This window comes from Nanorana parkeri, unplaced genomic scaffold (genome assembly GCF_000935625.1).
Source record: "Nanorana parkeri isolate BGI_ZX_2015 unplaced genomic scaffold, ASM93562v1 scaffold264, whole genome shotgun sequence".
NCBI lineage: Eukaryota > Metazoa > Chordata > Amphibia > Anura > Dicroglossidae > Nanorana > Nanorana parkeri.
The window spans coordinates 1,536,265-1,554,768 of NW_017306532.1; the positions used below are offsets into that span (position 1 = coordinate 1,536,265).

Consider the following 18,504-nt stretch of genomic DNA (forward strand, 5'->3'; position numbering starts at 1 on the left):
CCCTCTCTATATACATTGCCTCCCCTCCCCCTCTCTATATACATTGCCTCCCCTCCCCCTCTCTATATACATTGCCCCCCCCCTCTCTATGTACCTAGAGAGGGGGAGGGGACTGTGCTGGGCCCCCTAGAGGCCTGAGGCCCTGGTGCATCCGCACCGCCTGCACCGGCGGTAGTTCCGCCACTGATACTATATATTAGGGATGCACCAATACAGGTCATTTTCACTAGTACTCGTGAAAATGCTCCGATACTTAGTGCCGGTGCCCGCGCTATAAATTTTTTAATGACTTCAGCTGCCTGAAGTCTTGCGCTTGTTGGGGACCTCAAGCAGCTTGCTGAGGACCTCGTGATAGCTGTCCTTGGCAGTCTTGGTCCGTTTTCACATCTCCTCCTCCTTCCCGAGAATGGCAGTGCCCTGGACAGCCCCACACTCGTCCGTACAGTCCTGGAGAGCCCAGCATACACCCATTCAGCCCTGGAGAGCCACACATGCAGCCATGGTGAGATGAGAACGCAGCCCTGGAGAGTCCGGCCCCGGGGAGACCCACATGCAGCCCTGGTGAAACCCAAGCGCAGCCCTGGTGAGATGGGAATGCATTCCTGGTGACAACCAAACGCAACCCTGGTGAGACCTGTACGCAGCCCTGGTGAGACCTGTATGCAGCCCACGTGAGACCCACACACAGCCCTGGGGAGACCCAAACGCAGCCCTGGTGAGACCCAAACGCAGCCCTGGTGAGACCCAAACGCAGCCCTGGTGAGACCCAAACGCAGCCCTGGTGAGACCCAAACGCAACCCTGGTGAGACCCAAACGCAACCCTGGTGAGACTCAAACGCAGCCCTGGTGAGACCCAAACGCAGCCCTGGTGAGACCCAAACGCAACCCTGGTGAGACCCAAACGCAGCCTTGGTGAGACCCAAACACAGCCCTGGTGAGACCCAAACGCAGCCCTGGTGAGACCCAAATGCAGCCCTGGTGAGACCCAAAAGCAGCCCTGGTGAGACTCAAACGTAGTCCTGGTGAGACCCAAACACAGCCCAGATGAGCTGGTTGCCATTTTTCATTGCTGTATAATCATGGATCGATCGGATCTGTAGTCCTCTATTGCTTGTTGCCATTCTGCATTGATGTATAATCATGGCTTTTATGGGATCTGTAGTCCTATATTGCTGGATGTCATTCTCACCTGGTGAGACCCGAACGCAGCCCTGGTGAGACCCAAACGCAACCCTGGTGAGACCCAAACGCAACCCTGGTGAGACTCAAACGCAGCCCTGGTGAGACCCAAACGCAGCCCTGGTGAGACCCAAACGCAACCCTGGTGAGACCCAAACGCAGCCTTGGTGAGACCCAAACACAGCCCTGGTGAGACCCAAACGCAGCCCTGGTGAGACCCAAATGCAGCCCTGGTGAGACCCAAAAGCAGCCCTGGTGAGACTCAAACGTAGTCCTGGTGAGACCCAAACACAGCCCAGATGAGCTGGTTGCCATTTTTCATTGCTGTATAATCATGGATCGATCGGATCTGTAGTCCTCTATTGCTTGTTGCCATTCTGCATTGATGTATAATCATGGCTTTTATGGGATCTGTAGTCCTATATTGCTGGATGTCATTCTCCATTGCTGCATAATCATGGATTGAGTTACAGTTCTTCATAATTATAAAGAAACTGCCCTAAAATCATTAGTCTATATTTTAGAAAACATTTCACACGTCTCTTTAAGAGAAAGCAATGTTAATTACTCAGTGCTAATTCATAAAGATCCTATTAGCAAATGAAATGCAGTACATTTGGTAAATGTTATTAACTTGATGCTTTAAGGACTTTATTACACCAAAAGGGTGCTTGAAATATGAGTCAGTACAATCAGATAAAAAAAACAAAGCTCTAAAATAGGGAACAAATGAAAGCATGCTGAATAAGCAAAGGGTTGGTCTGGTAAGGTGTCGCCAAGTGTGTGTGGCCCAGGTTGTTCTGGCACACCAGTCTGTATAATAGCATTTGCTAATGCACTTTGTATGACGTCAACCTTTGACCTCCCTTCCTGAGCAAGGGAGTCACCCTGCCCTAATGTATTACAAAGGCACCTAGCCCTTCCTGGCTTCCTCAGGGAGCAATGCCAAGCTACATAACTTCCTGCGAGACACCACTCTCCAATGATTGGGGCATTTCCTTAACCGGACTTAACTCCCTCACTGCAAGCTACAGCATATGTTATGAATGACTGCACTTCTTAAAGTGACATAACCAACAGTCATCAAAGATGAAGGATTCCCTACAAAATGCTTTAGCACCTCAATAAGCCAGTATATGAACATTCTATACAATTTCTAAACATGGAAGTCTATTACTGCTTTGGCAGTACTGGTCTCCTTTGCTGAGATCATTAGCAGTCGTAAAGATGAGCACAGCAAGCATATATTTAGCAAGAGGTTGTTGCTGAGCCGTGAAACCACGAAGAGTTCTCTTTCATAGTGTCATTTTTTCTTTTTTTTACTTATACAGAGCCTGTGAGGACAGAAATGTGGGCGCTCCCAGTAAAACCAGACTTAAAGGCATAGCTTTTGCAAAAAATAAATAAATGCACACACCTTAATAGAAGATTAAAATAAAAGTGCAGTTTTCTTTTGCATTTAAGTTTAGAATGCATTGCACATCACCGCACATGGGACTTGTAGTCTCTCCATTCAGATCCTGTGATGATCCTCTGATGGAAGACAACAACCTGGGGGGTAGGATGAAAAGTAAACTTACCCTTTAAGTAGGGATGCACCGATGCCGGTTTGTCGGTTTTGAGTACGAGTACCAATATTTTTCTTTTGGTACTCGCCGATACCGAATACTGATACCGGAAGTCCAATTAAGGAAGCCAGGCGGCGTGTAACGACTCGCCACCTGGCTTCCTGATTAGCCGGGAAGCTTGGCGGCGTGTAAAGACTCACCACTCTGGAAGCCAGCTTCCCGACCAATCAAGAAGCCGGCAGCGAGTCATTACACAAGTGACGAGGGAGCATGGAGCCGGCTTCCCAGCAAATAAGTGTAATGACTCGCTGCCCAGCTTCCTGATACCGGTATCGGGCTAGGCATTGAAGCATTTGGGTGGGTACAAGTACATCGGCACCGATACTAGTATCGGTATCAGTGCATCCCTACCTCTGCCCGCACAGCTGCGTTATCCATTCACAGATCCTTTGACAAGAGAAACTACAAGTCCTATCAGGCACTGCAGTAAAGGGACATGTAGTTCCTAAGGCCTGGTTCACACCTAGGAGTTTTTGGGTAGTTCGAAAAGCGCTTTTAAATGCCCAACACAAGAAATCCCACCTGAATGCACACCTGCAGAAAAAAGCCAAACTCCCAAAACGATACAGGAGCTTCTTTGGGAAAATGCACAAAAACGCACGACAGAAGCATGTTGAACATTTTTGTGAGCGTTTTTGCATGCGTTCTTCCATTGTCCACAATGTTTTATGAGCTGCCAATCAAAACGCACATCTTCATGTATGCGCGATAAAACGCTCATACAAATGTGCACAGCGCGCAAATAACTGCATCCTGTTAATGCACGTACCAACGAGCAAAAACGGTGCCTCCTAGGTGCGAACAAGGCCTAAAGGAATACAAGTGCATTGACATCACCGCACTTGTATTCTATTCATTCTTCCTCCAGTCCATGTTACCTAATGTCCATATTGAGGTACAGACATGGGCGGGAGGGTGAATCTGCAGGAGGCAGAGCATTACATCCACCACCCACTGATTATGATTACAATGCTTTACTGGCTGCATTACAAATAATAAGTGTTACATGCACATATTTTCGTTTATGAATATGTGTGCAATTATTATTTTTTTTAAATGGTGGACTTTGACTTTAACGCCAGAAAACCGTTGCAAATGTTATATTAAATGGCCCCCAATACGGCTAACAGGTAGAAAATCTGCTGAACATGTAACAAGTGTAGTGTGTATCTCTTTTATTTTACTTTCATTACCACATTAGGCCTTGGGACAAATCGCTTTTTTCATTTTAGGGGGAAAAACAATGAAATGGAGGGAAACAAAGGTGGCCTCTCCAACAGGGTGATGTGCCTTTCCTAGTGAAAGCTGAGGCAGATGTCAGAGTCACATTCCATCCTGTGACTAACAATGGCTGTGCTGACAGGTGCAGGCAGCCAGCAGCAGATGAAAGGCAGGTGCGCGTGCCATTGCTTACTTCCAGCACTCGTCCTCTGTCCTGACCCGCCCTTTAGGTAACACCTGCCGCTTGTGGACACAGGTCAGCTACATAAAACCAACCGCGCCCAGTGTGCTCGACCTCCATACCTGACTCTCCTAATCTAAACAATCACTTTGGTCAAACACGCAGGCGGAATGCAGAGATGCAGCAACTGCCTATTAACAATTACACACAATTGTCTGCCCTGTCTTCCCTTCACTACGGGTTATTATTACCAATATAAATACATTTTCTAAGTTGTATGTGAACCTCACCATTAAGTCCCAGTTCACACTTGTGCCAAGCCACAGCACACGTTTGTATGTATGTTGTGTAAAGGGCAGCCCATTCATTTTAATAGACTGCATTATGCACCACAATCACACCAGATAAGTGTCTGCACCTTTTTTTCAAAACGCGACAGGGGGGAATTTTTCAAAACTGGAGCAGACAGAATCTGGAGCTGTGACCCATAGTAACCAATCAGTGTCTATCTTCCATTTGCAAAGCTTACTTTTACAAACTGAAAAGAGAAGCCTATTGGTTGCCATAGGCAACTGCTCCAGATTCTGTCGGCTCCAGTTTTGAGAAATTCCCCACGTGGTGCTTTGTTAGGCTTCATTTACACTGCTTAGAGTCGGCCCATACAGATGCATGCGGTGTGCACGGCCGTATCTGGCCATTCCCGGGAAGGACAGGTGCTGCGTGTGATTGTACGCAGCAGCCTGTTCTTCCCTATGGGAGTATGCGGTCGTACGCCACTGTACGCTCACCCGAACTGCACATTTGTGCGGGTGTCCGTACTCAGACGCAGAAAGGATAGACCCTGTCTGCGTCTGAGCACGGACACCCGCACGGATGTGCAGTTCGGGTGAGCGTACGGCGCATCCTCCCATAGGGAAGAACAGGCTGCTGTGTACAATCACATGCGTGATGTCAACGGGCGTTGACATCACAGATACAGGAGATCAGCAACATTTAAATGCAACAAAGGATTAATAAAAGGTGAAAACAAGTATTATAAAAAATGGCGCTTGTTTATGAGATACACAGTGCTTTAGCAAACCAAACGTCATCCACTTAGCGTTTACATCTACTTTAAGTTTCTAAAGGAAGTTAAATCCGGCCCGGTGCGATCAAAATAGTGCTTGCAGCATTTTGATCGCACCGGACCACGCGTATAATGTGCCTTGCGATCCCGTGCGGCCGATCGCATTGCGGGCCGAGGGCGTGGCTACGGTGCCATTCACTTCAATGGCCCGCCACGCCCTCTCATGCCCCACTAAAAAGTGAGCCGGCCACAATGCCAGGCAGTGCGTTCTCGCCAGAATCGGGTCGGAAATGCACTGCAACTGGTGTGAACGGGCCCTTAATGTTACGCCATAAATATGGGTGTAACATAAAGCTTGGTGTGAAATGTGGAGTATTCTTTTAAATCAACCCTGTTAAGTCACTAACCTAGAACAAGTGTGACTTGTGACTTCCTCCATTGATATTATGCTTAAACCAACCTGTACATCAGGAGCCTCTGGCAAGGAAAGACTGACTGCAAATATATAACATCTCACCGTATATAATAAACTAATAGTAAAACGAAAAACCCTGCAGGCCATTGGGGCAGCACTTAAAGATTTACTGAGCTGGAAAACTGCACAATTCAGCTGAGATAAGCTGACTCTGTATGTTACTTGGAGAACCAGTCCAACATGCCCTGAATATTGGTCATGAATGTCACGTGAGATGATCATTTGAGGTCTGGTTGTTCACAAACCATTGATCTGTGACCATCATATACAACCCCTCCAAAGGTACTATGCAATTAACATACCCATAATGCATGGTAGAGGTTTATGGATAACCCAAGAAAACCTTGGAAGACCACTGTTTAACCAAAGTTAAACTACAACAGTTGGAACATTTCAGAAGTTCCACCTTGTACGTTATCCCTGGTTTGAGGCAGATTTACCACACGCAAACGGGGAACACACATGGGATACGGGAGCCATGTGTACAAATGTCTTGAAATTGGGGGGTTTCCACAGCTGGACGGTTAGCTACAATTATACCTGCTCATTCTTTTAATAACCAACTTACATAGGTAACCCGTGATCTGGGACTGGAACAAAAATATACCTTTAGTTAAAACCTTTTGTGTTTAGTTTTAAAATAAACCCTGAAATTCATAGTGGTGCAGATACTCTGTATGACAAATTTCAGTCAGTGTGATGGAATTATGTACATGTCAAAAACACGTTTCTGAATTTGTCTCAAAGATATGCCAGAATGGGCGGCTGCCTGCGTCCTAGCAACCAATAGGGCCAACTGTCACTGGACGCTTATCACATAGCATTACTGGTTGCTTGGACGCAGGCTGAGCCAATGATTTGGAGGGCACTGAGGTACCAAATTACCCCAAGATGAAATAGGTTTTATTTACTGCCATTTTTCTTATTTCCAAAATGGCAGTTTTTAAAATAAATTTGTTGCATGTGTCCTGTTCAATGAAAGTCAATGGGATTTTCATGACCTGCATTTGACATGCATTCCAAATGCATGTTAAATACAGGGGAAAAAAATCCAACACCTATCAACTAGCTCTAAACCCATTTAACAAACAAATCCCACAAAACTGTATAATTTAATGGCAGTAATTAGGGATAAGGCCATCCTGCTTACCACATTACCCTTCACGTTTAAAGGTGCATCTAAAATTCATTTGACACAGTTTTTTAAACCTTCTTTACACTTAGATTGATTATACCTGGAACCTGCAGAAATGGTGACAACTACAATACTGAGAAAAGCAGCTAGAATTTACTATAGTACAAGAATTTAGTCAGGTCTGAAAAAGCACTGTTCCTTAATCTATGTCAAATTGTCAGAAAATAGGGTAGAAAGGAAGCTGAACAAATGAATACAAGGGTGGGTCCCCAGGCACAGGAGACTGTATTAATCTTGAAATCAGCATTGTAACTGGTACTGTTCACTTGAGATGAATTAAGAATACAGACACCAGCATACAATATCCAAGTCTGCCAAATGTGTCAAGAAATATCATGGAAAAATCTTTGAATGGTGCACACGCTGGTAACTAAATCTATTAAAGTAAAATTCTGGCCGAAACGATTTTTTCTTGTTTTGATAAGAGCAGCGTTACTCAACCGTTTTTTTAAGTCCCGGCTCCCTTTAATGTATGCAAGTTCTTGAGGCACCCCAGTCTAAAATGTAAAAACTGTGAATGTAAAAAAACAACATGTGGTCCCTTCAAAATCCATACAAAACCCTTAAGTGAGAAGGGGCTCTGGTATGGATTTTGAGGAGGGACCCCTGGCAAAAACAAATCTCAACACTCCAGCCCCCCTTTCACATGTACATGAATTTGTTGCAAAAATGTGCCAGAATCAGTTGAGTGATTTGTGCCAATTTTGTTGCACCTTTGCTAGGATGCAGGCTGGTGGCCCAGCCTGTGTCCTAGCAACCAATAATTATTGTGTGGCCAACAGCGTCTTAATAACCCAATGATGCTTTGTGTAATTGGTTGCTAGAACGCTGGTGGCCTCCTCACACAGCATCATTGGTTACTAGATTACAAGTGGCCTGGGGGTGGACACTTAAAAGGGGATGGACACTTACCTATGGGTGGGTGGGTGGCATAGAGCGGGGACACTGAACTGGGACAACATTGTCTGTGAAGGTTCTCATTTATCCAGGTCATGGTCATTTCCCCTCCGTCCCCTCCGCACTTCACAAGACCTCCTGCTTTCCAGCTCCCTCGTCAACTCCTCCCATACTCGCCTCCAGGACTTCTCTAGAGTCTCTCCCATCCTCTGGAACTCTTTACCCCAACCTGTCCATCTGTCTCCCACCTTGACTGCCTTTAGGCATTCTCTAAAGACTCATCTCTTCAGGGAAGCCTTTCCCACCTCAACCTAACCACTGAACCGTCACGTTCTCAAACAATTCATCCCCACACAGCTACCTCCTCATGTATCACTTCCCCCCTCCCTTTTAGATTGTAAGCCCTCCTTGCCACCTTGTCTTGAATTGTATTGTGATTGTAAGGTCTTCCTTATATTGTAAAGCGGTGCACAAACTGATTCATGTCATGATTCAGCAGTATACCTACATATAAAGGAAAAAGGTCATTCCTTTGAAGACAGGCAAGTATGCAACCCAGACAGGGAGGAAGACTAGTTTAAAAGAGGTGTAAAAGAGGCCACTTATGTAAAAATGGAAAAGCCAAGTTTGAATAGAGGTGGGGGGGACACGTATTGTCTGCCACATACAATGCTGTTTTAACACCTCCTAGCTCCAATTAGGCAAATGCAATCAACACCTGGTTGTGACTAACAGATTATGTGGATTGGAGCAACATTCATCATATTTATTCCCAGATAATTTTTGTAGAAGTCATTCTGAATTGAGAAAGCTGTTTGGATGACCAGTGAAATGTCTTCAAGAAAAATACAGCAAGTCCAGTTGCCTTGACTTATTTTTTACAGATATGGGTCAACATTACACCAATATGAAATAGGTCTTATTTACCACCAGTTTCCTTATCCGTAAAATGGCTGTATTTCTTTGTGACAGCCATGGTGACATAATGTAAAAGTGTTGCTAATAGGAACTATATGGATTTGCCGCATATATGTTGGAAATAGCATTAGAACGGTTGTACTGCTTATGTGAATTTGGCGCATGAAAGTCATAACGCCAGAAAAGTGTCAGACATGCTATTTTGAATCACCCTCATTGAGTTTTGTATATACACACACAGATAAAAAGATTGTTTCTGTTCAGAACTGGGTATATGATACCTTAAATAAGTCAGTGAAATACATTACTTATTTTGCTATGTATTGAAAACAAAACCTAGTAATACTTTGCAAGTCCAGCTACTGTTACCTCACAAGGAGACAGGAAAATAAGTCGCCAGAAGATGCTGGCATCATTTGGCTAGACGTGATTGCTGGTGTCCCCTGATCCCCCAGGACTGGCTCCTGGCCAAAACAACAGAAAACTAATGAAACGGAAAGCGGATGGAGCTCCCGGAAGCAACTCCAAATTCAGATCTGTTCTATATGACACTTAGGGGGCTATTCACACAGCTGCCGAAGGCAGATGAGTGAATAACCCAGCTGAGGTGAAGTGAGCCAAACGCTGTTCGGCTATTCACTTCAGCCTTGTATGGCTGATTTAATTTGTACATCGGCTAAAATCAGCCATACATCGGCTGCTCTGCATGTTCAGGTGAGGCATGCAGAAGGAGTGTTCAAATGCAGAAACGCATGTTCAAATGCAGAAGGAGTTTGACTCAGTCGATCCAACACCTGGATCGGCTGAGCCGAAACTCCGGCAGCTCACTCGCTGACGTTCTTCCCCTATTCTCATAGGGGCAGAACGGCAGTAAGCGAATAGCCAAATGTCACCGAGCAGCATTCGGCGCGGCGATTCTGCTCGGTACCTCCACTTTCTTTATCATCGATATGGCAGGATTTCTTTGTGAATTTGTCGCAGCAATAGTAACAATGCAGTAAAAGTGTCACAAATAGGAACTGCTTGAATTTGTAGTATGCATTGGTACTAACAATAAAACCGTTGCAGGGTTTTCATGAACATGCCACAATGCTTCTGACTACATCCACACCACCAGGCAAATCCTTACTGAATTACCCCCATTATGACTTACCTGTATCATAACATTTATGACCATGTCAAAAATAAATGTTGCTTTGCTTAAAGTGAATCTGTCAGGAAAAAAAAAAGACACTGTGGGTGAAAGGTGCCGGCAACTTCATGGAGCAGCCTCAAAAAGCATGCAGTTGGTGGTCACATACCAGGCTGCTGATAGGTCACTACCTGATGCCAAAGCTTGCCCTCTACTTCCTTCCTCATGTGCATATTGGCCAATGAATCATTCCATCATATTGATGGGCCAATATAAATGTATAGGGCAGCAGTAAAGAAACAAGCTTTGACACTGTTCAGAAGTCAGAATGGCTGTATCTGAAGGATTTTGGAGGCTAATGCAGGTACAGTATATGCAGGCAGCACTAGATTTAAAGTAGTGTTTTTGCTTCAACATTGCAGATAATGTACAAGTTTGATGTAGTTATTTATTTATTAAACGTATTCATTTAGTGCCGTCAATTTACACAGTACTGTACATACTGCACTTTGCCACCAGTCCCTGCCCACAAGAAGCTTACAATCTAAGGTCACTATCCTATATGCATACATACTAGGGCCAATTTAGACAGGAGTCAATTACCCTACCAGCATGTCACTGCCATATTTTAGGTTTTCCCTGACAGGGTCTCTTTATTTATAAATATGAGCATTTTATTATACAGAGGCCACAATTATTCTCCCAGAGGGTATGCATGCTTTTACATTCTTTCACATGGCTAACTTCCCAAACATTAACATTACACACTTCAGAGACACAAGAGGAAACTGTGGGGGGAAAAAAAACGTAATCAGTGTTGCATTATTTTGTGACCTAGAGTGGGTTAACTGTCTGGGTTTTATTCTGTCTCCTTTTCATTACAGGAAAAGGATTTCCCACGGAAACCATCTTCCTATGGCAGCTTTAACACTTCAGTCAGCTAGTAGAAGGGCAGAATGCACATTTCTCTTCAGAACATGTCAAATACTGTATATGCTTGTGATTTATAAGAACAATAATGTAAACTTCATCACTACAATCTCACACAAGCTATGGTAAAGTGACCCTGTCAGGGAGTAACAAATGAGATCTACACTACCCTGTGAAAGAAGAGGGTTTATACTCACCTATTCGATGGCTGGTTTGCAGAAAGTTTGCCCTCATGAAGAGCATAGTTGAATAGAGGGACCTTCACTGGTTGCTGTGGTTCCTCCTGCTGACCCCTAGTCACTCTAGAACACAGTAGTGACAAAGGGGTCATTGGAAGCAACCATAGTGGTCAGTGGGGGACAAGCTATTCAACATTCCTAGAAGTGTGTGATAATATTGGGGCCGGGAGCTCTGCAAAAGAGCAAAGTTTTTACAAACCAGCCGCTGGACAAGTAAGTATAGATATACTACTTTCACATTGTAGTGCAGATCTAATTTTTCACCTCCTGACAGTGTCACTTAAAAGCAATTTAAAAAGTGATTATTAATATCTTTAAATCTGCAGCTTTCTGTAAAATAATACCCATGAAGATCCTGGTTCAGGCACTTCCTGTTATAGGGTGACTACGTTCTGTCCCGGCCTCCCAGTTGGGCTCTTCCATTATGATACACAGTGCTTTAGCAGCTAAATGTTTTCCAAGTAGGGTTTAAATCTATATTAAACAGTCACAATGAAGTGGGTTGCTTCTTTGAGTTATGGTTCAGCCTAAACATCTGCTGCATCCTATCAGTTGATCACGCACTAAACTGAATGTGGAAATACACATACCGTATTTAATGTTTTGTCATGCAGCCCATAAGGTTCATATATAAGCTGCACGCCACAGTGCTCAACCAGTGGAAATTGTGGGTGTTGGACATACGATAACAGTAGTGCCTTGTTAAAACCAACTAGAAACGCAAAGAGCCACCAGCTCTCCAGTAATACTCTTTTTAAAATCGTCTTGTGAAAAAGTCATCACATATGACAAAACAGCCTGTCCTGTCAGATGTGATGGCTGGTACCTCACTGTCTGCTTTTTTATTGTCATACATACATTTCTGCTAGTCAGTAAGGTCTCATGCACCAGTGGCTTTTATGTGTGTCTGGGGATTCCTACAGCAAGACCCTGCGGATTCTAGTGGAAGGAATCCCAGGTGTGTCCATACAGATGCAGCCGCTGTGCCCATTCATGTAAATGACAGGCTGACAGCAGCCGCATCTCTCCATGGCTGTCTATGTCTCTGTCCAGGATATATCCCAATCCACAGATTATCATTCCATGTACGAGTATATACAGATGTAGCTGCTGTTAGCATGTCATTAACATGAATGGGCACAGCAGCCGCAACTGGGATTCCTGCCGCAAGACTCTGCAAGTTCTTGCCGCAGGAAACCCCAGATGCGCATAAAAGCTCCTGGTGCATGTAGTCTAAAATCCCTTTGCTACACCCTGGGTTAGCTTCCTGTGTACTGGAGAAAGGCGATGATGCTGATTCACTGCCCAATGAAGAGGGTAGAGGTGGAGACTTAGCATAGGAAGCTAAACCAGGAAAATGAATTGCTTAATTGACAATACACTGGCACACCAGGCCCAGGAGAATTCTGGACGATGCCCCGATGTTCATCAATGACCCCTGAAGGAGCTGCTGGAAGTGTTGAGTTCTCTTGCCATTTCCATTGGTGATCCACCCTTTAACTGGACCTGACAATACACTGACATCTCAATACTGATATAATAGGCTTTATTTAAACTAGAAAAAGCCCTGAAGTAATGCAACTGTTTATACCGGTTTGACAATAGCTGTGTCACCCATATGACCTGTGTGGAATATGTGTGAAGCACAAGAAAGAACAATGAGAATATATTTTAATTCTTATTTAGCCGTTTGTCCAAACTTCTCATTCAAAGGAAAATTCTATTCAAGTTAAAGAATTAGGAGCTTTTAGACCATTGACATTCATATGCAAAATTACAGTAATAACCCATTTAGCTAGGTTGTATCTGAAATTCAAGTCATTTATAGCTACTGTAAATCTGCTTAGCCACAACTATTCTTACATATGGCCAACCAAGACTATTTAATGTCAAGAAATTGGCTTGTGCAAAACCAATTACATGTAATTGTAAGAAAGTGTTGAAACTGTGTTTTAAGACCTCGCCTGCCATGCTTTTTGCCTAGCAGGATTGTTTTCTAAATGTAGCCACTTCTGTCCTAATTACCTGTAGATCATGATTTTGTCATGATTGAACAGTTTGGAAGCACAGGACAATAGCAGTTGTGAAATGTGTATAACTTTCCTACAGGGCATGGCTATACTTCTGATTACCACTGCAATGTTCATACACCATGCACAACATCCGCAGATGGCAAATGTGTGACTATGGGCACTCCGTCCTTTCAGTCACTGTGGCACTGCTTGCACATTGTGACACAATAGCCAATTACATAACTTAACACTATGTCACTGCATTGAAAATACTTGTGAAGTAATAATTGTGAACCTATGTATAAAAAGTCCTAATTACACAATTCTTTTTATTACATCTATTTATAAAGCACCATCAATTTACGCAACACTTTACATCCGTCCCTGCTCTCAAAGAGCTTATAATCTAAGGTCACATAAGGTCATAGGTCTATCTCACATACACATACTAGGGCCAATTTAGATGGCATCCAATTAAAGGAGAACTATGAGGTGAGTGCTTTTCACTCACCTCATAATCTCTGCCGTGACAGGGGAGGGGATGCATTCTCCCCTCCCCGCTCTGATCCGCCAGCGCTGACTGGCGGAACGGACGGGGGAGGGGGCTGGTACAGCTGGCTCTGCCTCTAGATAGGCAGAGCCAGCTGTCACTCACGCAGCTAGGCGGATCTCGACATCGATGTCGGGATCCGCTCCGGCGTCTCAGTATACTCAGCTACAGCTCGCGGTATACTGAGCTTAGGGTGACGGGAGGATGCTAGTTTGTGTCCTCCCGTTACCCTAAGGAGAACTATGGGGAAAAGCCCTGACCCCATAGTTCTCCTTTAACCTACCAGCATGTCTTTGGAGTGTGGAAGGAAGCAGGAGTACCCGAAGGAAACCCACACAAGCACAGGGAGAACATGCAAACTCAATGCAGACAGTGGATATCCAAACCTGGATTGGAACTGTGGACCTCAGTGCTTTAACTAACCACTGAGCCTGCCCTAATGCATACATGACAATGACATGAGAGCCCAGTTTCAGAGGTCCAGTCTTAAGTGGGCAACACAGTGGCTTAGTGCTTAGCACTGCTGCCTTGCAGCACTAAGGATCCTTGGTTTAAATCCGAGTCAGGAGACTATCTGCAAGGAGTTTGCATGTTCTCCCTGTGCTTGTGTGGCTTTCCGCCCACATTTCAAAGAATGCTCTGTGTGTATGCGAGATAGGGGCCTTAGATTGTAAGCTCCTTGAGGGCAGTAACTGATGTGAATGTGCAGCATGTAAAGAGCTGTGTAAATTGTCAGTGCTATATAAATACCTGTAATTCATTTGTAATAGCTGGTTCCATCATCAGTGCAGAGGACCATAGAGCATCGGCTGCTGTATTCTGGCTATATACATGTAGTTGTTTTTATGTTCCAATTTCTTGCAGCTGGACGTTTCTTTTATGAAATTGAAAGTTCTTAATTCTTTAAGGGTGACAAAAATATTCTTTAGATATAAAAGTCTTGTTGACAATAACAGATTGGTACATGTGTGTATGAAAGCCTTTAGTTTTGAAGCTGTCTTACTTCCAATGCACACATTTCCAAGAAGAGCCCACCTTCTTAAACACACAGAGAACAATATCATTGTGAAGCAAAGTATCAAACGAAATGTTGAGTGGAAAGCAGAAATGGGTGAAGACTGTCAAATTTCCTTTAAAACATTTTCACAACAGGAAAAAGGGCAAATATTGATTGTAGAAAGCTATTTGACTTGTATTTCACTAAACATGCTATGTAAACATCTAGTTCATCACACCGCCTACCACACTGTCACACTGAACTTTGCTGTTTATCACAAAAGAACTAATGTTCCCATCTTTTATTATGTGTTTATTTACTTCTCTTTCCCATAGACTACTGAAGTGTGGAATTCATAAAATACCAGGTCCCTATCAACAAAGACTTTACAGAGAAGTTGAAAATACCTACGTTGACACAATCAGGCCTATCTATACAAGCAAATTATAAAACACTCTAGGGTACATGCTTATGAGGTTTAACAAGTTGACATTTTGTGTGTTACTATCTTATTCACATTTTACTGTATACAATGCCTTTGTTTAGGTTCTGGGTTTAGTTCCGAAGAAGGATTATAGCGTCTCAAAGCTTGAATATTTTTAAATGATTTTAGCTATGCACTAAAGGCCCATTCACATCTTAACACTGTGGTAAGGTGTATGACGCACATTATTATAATGTATGGTAATGCATGAACCGTGGTGCACTGAGGTGCTATTCATTTTAAATGGCACCCCTGTGCATTATTACAGTAGAAGGCAATGCACCTGTACTTCAGCACAAATTATTTGCATTGTGGAGCACTGTGTTATGAAAAACAGTCACTGCCAGCCAATTCAAATTAAATAGGCTGCCTTATCTCAGCGTGCGTATAATGTATGATAATGCACATACATTAACACAATGCATAGCGTAAATGGATAAGACACTGCACTAATGAACGTGTGCTATCACAATGTGATGGGCCCTAAATTAAGAGATAACTTTGACAATACTTTTTGCTTCTCTAGTCATTTACTTATTCCTGGTTAACATGGTACATCACTTTTTATACTTATACTCAGTTACAAGCAATAAAAATATTGACATTCAAATACTCCAAGGGAAAAAAAAAAAGATCTGAAAGTCTGCTTTTTTCACTTATGGCCGATAGCTGGACTACGAAGACCCAACCAATCTGCATGTATAATTTTCGGGGGGGAAAAAAACCTGTACTGGGTATTTCTTGCTACTGTACAATAAAGGTGGGAGATGATTAAATCACTCTGGTTACATGGAGTCCTACCTAATAAAAAACACTGAGTCCAATCAGATTTGAAAAGTAAGAGTTACACAGCTAAAAATGAAAGGGTTACTAAGCAGCTATCAAATATCTTCAGTAATGTATCCCCAATACCTGTAGACCATTTGCACCCCCCACAGAAGCCTGCCACAAAAATTCCATCTTGCCTTGTTTCCAGCTGTTGGGACACTTGTCCCCAGGAGCACAGACGTGAGCGCCATCCATTCACAGTGCCCTCTCTCTCCTGTATGAATAATATTGTGAGTTTCTGTGGCAGGTTTCATTGAGAGTACATATGGCCGACAGGTTTGGCAGAACCTGTATATTAATGTCACTAGAACAAGAGGTGAGGGTAAATCTTCCAAAGGAAACACCTGTTCCTATTACATTTGTCTAAAAGGGTAGTTCCCCTCACTTTGCGATATTTCCTCTAACACTCTGTTGCTTCTGTGGGACAGGAAGTAAAGAAACATCTCCTCAATGGTACATAGCAAAAAATAAGTTGATGGGAGATCTAACCATACTTCCATACTCTATGCAAAATTGAAAAGGTTTGACTATTCACACTGTATATTTTAAAGTGGAAGAACAAAAAACAAAACAACAAAAAATACTCACAGGTAGGGTTTTTATGACAGAAGAGATTCATAAATTGTCATAAATACTGCCTCCCTGTCTGTCAGTGTTTGTGTGGGCTGCTGCTCGTGCATGAGCAGCTCAGTGCACAGGCTTGGCGCATGTGAAGGAGTTACATCCCGGCCTGGATAATGAAGAGGCCAAATACACCAAACCTGGAGACTGTGTGAAGATGGAAGCGCTGAAGATGGAGAAGAAAAGGGTAACAACACAACGCTGGAGGGGATCACCTACAAGGCACATCTAGCACATTATGGCATACACTTTCTGGGGGCCCGAAATGTATGTTTTACTAAGGTAGATTATTACCGCTTTACGAGACCGTTATATACATGTACCCTAGAATGTTCACTGAGCCTATCCCACAAAACAATAACTGGAACTATCTATAGGTTGCCGAGACCTTGGCATTGCACTATGTGATGCCGAATGTGGGTACTCCTAAGTTCCAACCTTAGAAAGTCAATATTTACATACAAATTTCTGTGGTCTCTAGTCAGCTGGTATATACAGTAGAGGAATGCACTGGCACCTTATGATGATCTTCAGTTAAGATCTTAGTTTACACTTTTTTTTATACTGAAGGTTTGGTTCTCTGTATAATATCTATACAGCTTAACACTACTGTCAATGATTTTTACAGTTAATTTGTAAATGACCTTGGCTTTGACAACCCTGGCTGCAAAGTAGTTTCATAACAGTAAAGTGAGGGATGCAGAATGTGTAAGGAGATTGTTGCATGGAAGGAAATCATTTGTTTTCTTTGTATCACACAAAGCCTTCCTCTGCCACCTTTCTCACATAAAGGATTCCTTTGCAATGACCTAAGTATCAAAGAGTGATGTTTTACACTTCAACAACCTTCATTACTAAAGATAGGGTCTTTATTAGTGATAATGAATCAGGAGAAGTGCAGATTCACCACTTTTGGATTCTGCTTTCAAAATGGATCTGTTTGGTCTTTGGATTTAACGATTTAGAAATCCCAGTCATCACAATTCACAAACTGGATGTCTCTGAGAAAGGACTAGACCAGTGTATGACACTTCAGGATGGAGACCTTCTCTGCAATCAGGCAGCACCAGTCACGTGAGATGCTGATCAGGGACTCCCCTGTCAGTATCCTTGTGACAGCAATAAAGATCATTTAAAAAAAGTATAAAAAAGTATAAAAAATTATTTAAAAAGTATAATTAAAAAAAGAACACACACACACACACTTATATATTCATGAAGTGTGGATGCACGTGCATAAAAACGCATATTATGCAACACATATTAGGTAACCTCACACGTGTCAGAGGTAAATCAATAATTTTAGGGCTATTACTTGTGTTGAAACAGAGTGCAGGAAGCGTGTCGGATTGCTGGAGATCCAGATGTGATCTGTGTGAGAGCAGTGGTCCGGATCACCAGTACGCTGCTGGCACAGGGCAGGATGATGTAGTAGTAAAACACTTAAGAATAAAAAAACAAACATATTCCTCACTTGTTATGCAGCCTTACTGCATATGTGTAATGGAGTACCTAAGGGCTGATATACAGTAAATGACCTGCTACTTGCAAATTCTGTGAATGGTTTGAGCTTTACAGGCAATAATAGATAGTACAGGGGTGGTGAACCCCAAGAGTAAGTGAGCAATGTCATCCATGTGAATTGCTTGTTATCACACAAAGTGTATTGTAATTGTGATACCTGTTGCTGTATCAACTCCCCACAATGGGAATTCCCCTCACTATGGAGAGATTTCCTCATATTTCCTGCAGCATCCCCAGGACAGGGAATGAAGGGAAATCTCCCCAGCAGGAAACAGGCAGCAAGATATAACCTGATAGATGGTTTACCCTTCCCTACTCTAATCTATAACAAACAAAAACATTCTGCCACTTTAAATTCCAATGCTGGACAAAATGTTTCACTTATTTTTGGATAAAAACAACAAGGGTTACCACCTCTTTCCGGTT

General features: G+C 43.2%; 1 protein-coding gene across 1 annotated transcript in view; it reads right to left on the reverse strand.

Moving 5' to 3' along the window:
• FAM120B (family with sequence similarity 120B) overlaps nucleotides 1-18,504 on the reverse strand; it is a 111,960-nt gene that overhangs the window by 56,163 nt on the left and 37,293 nt on the right. The window lies entirely within an intron of this gene.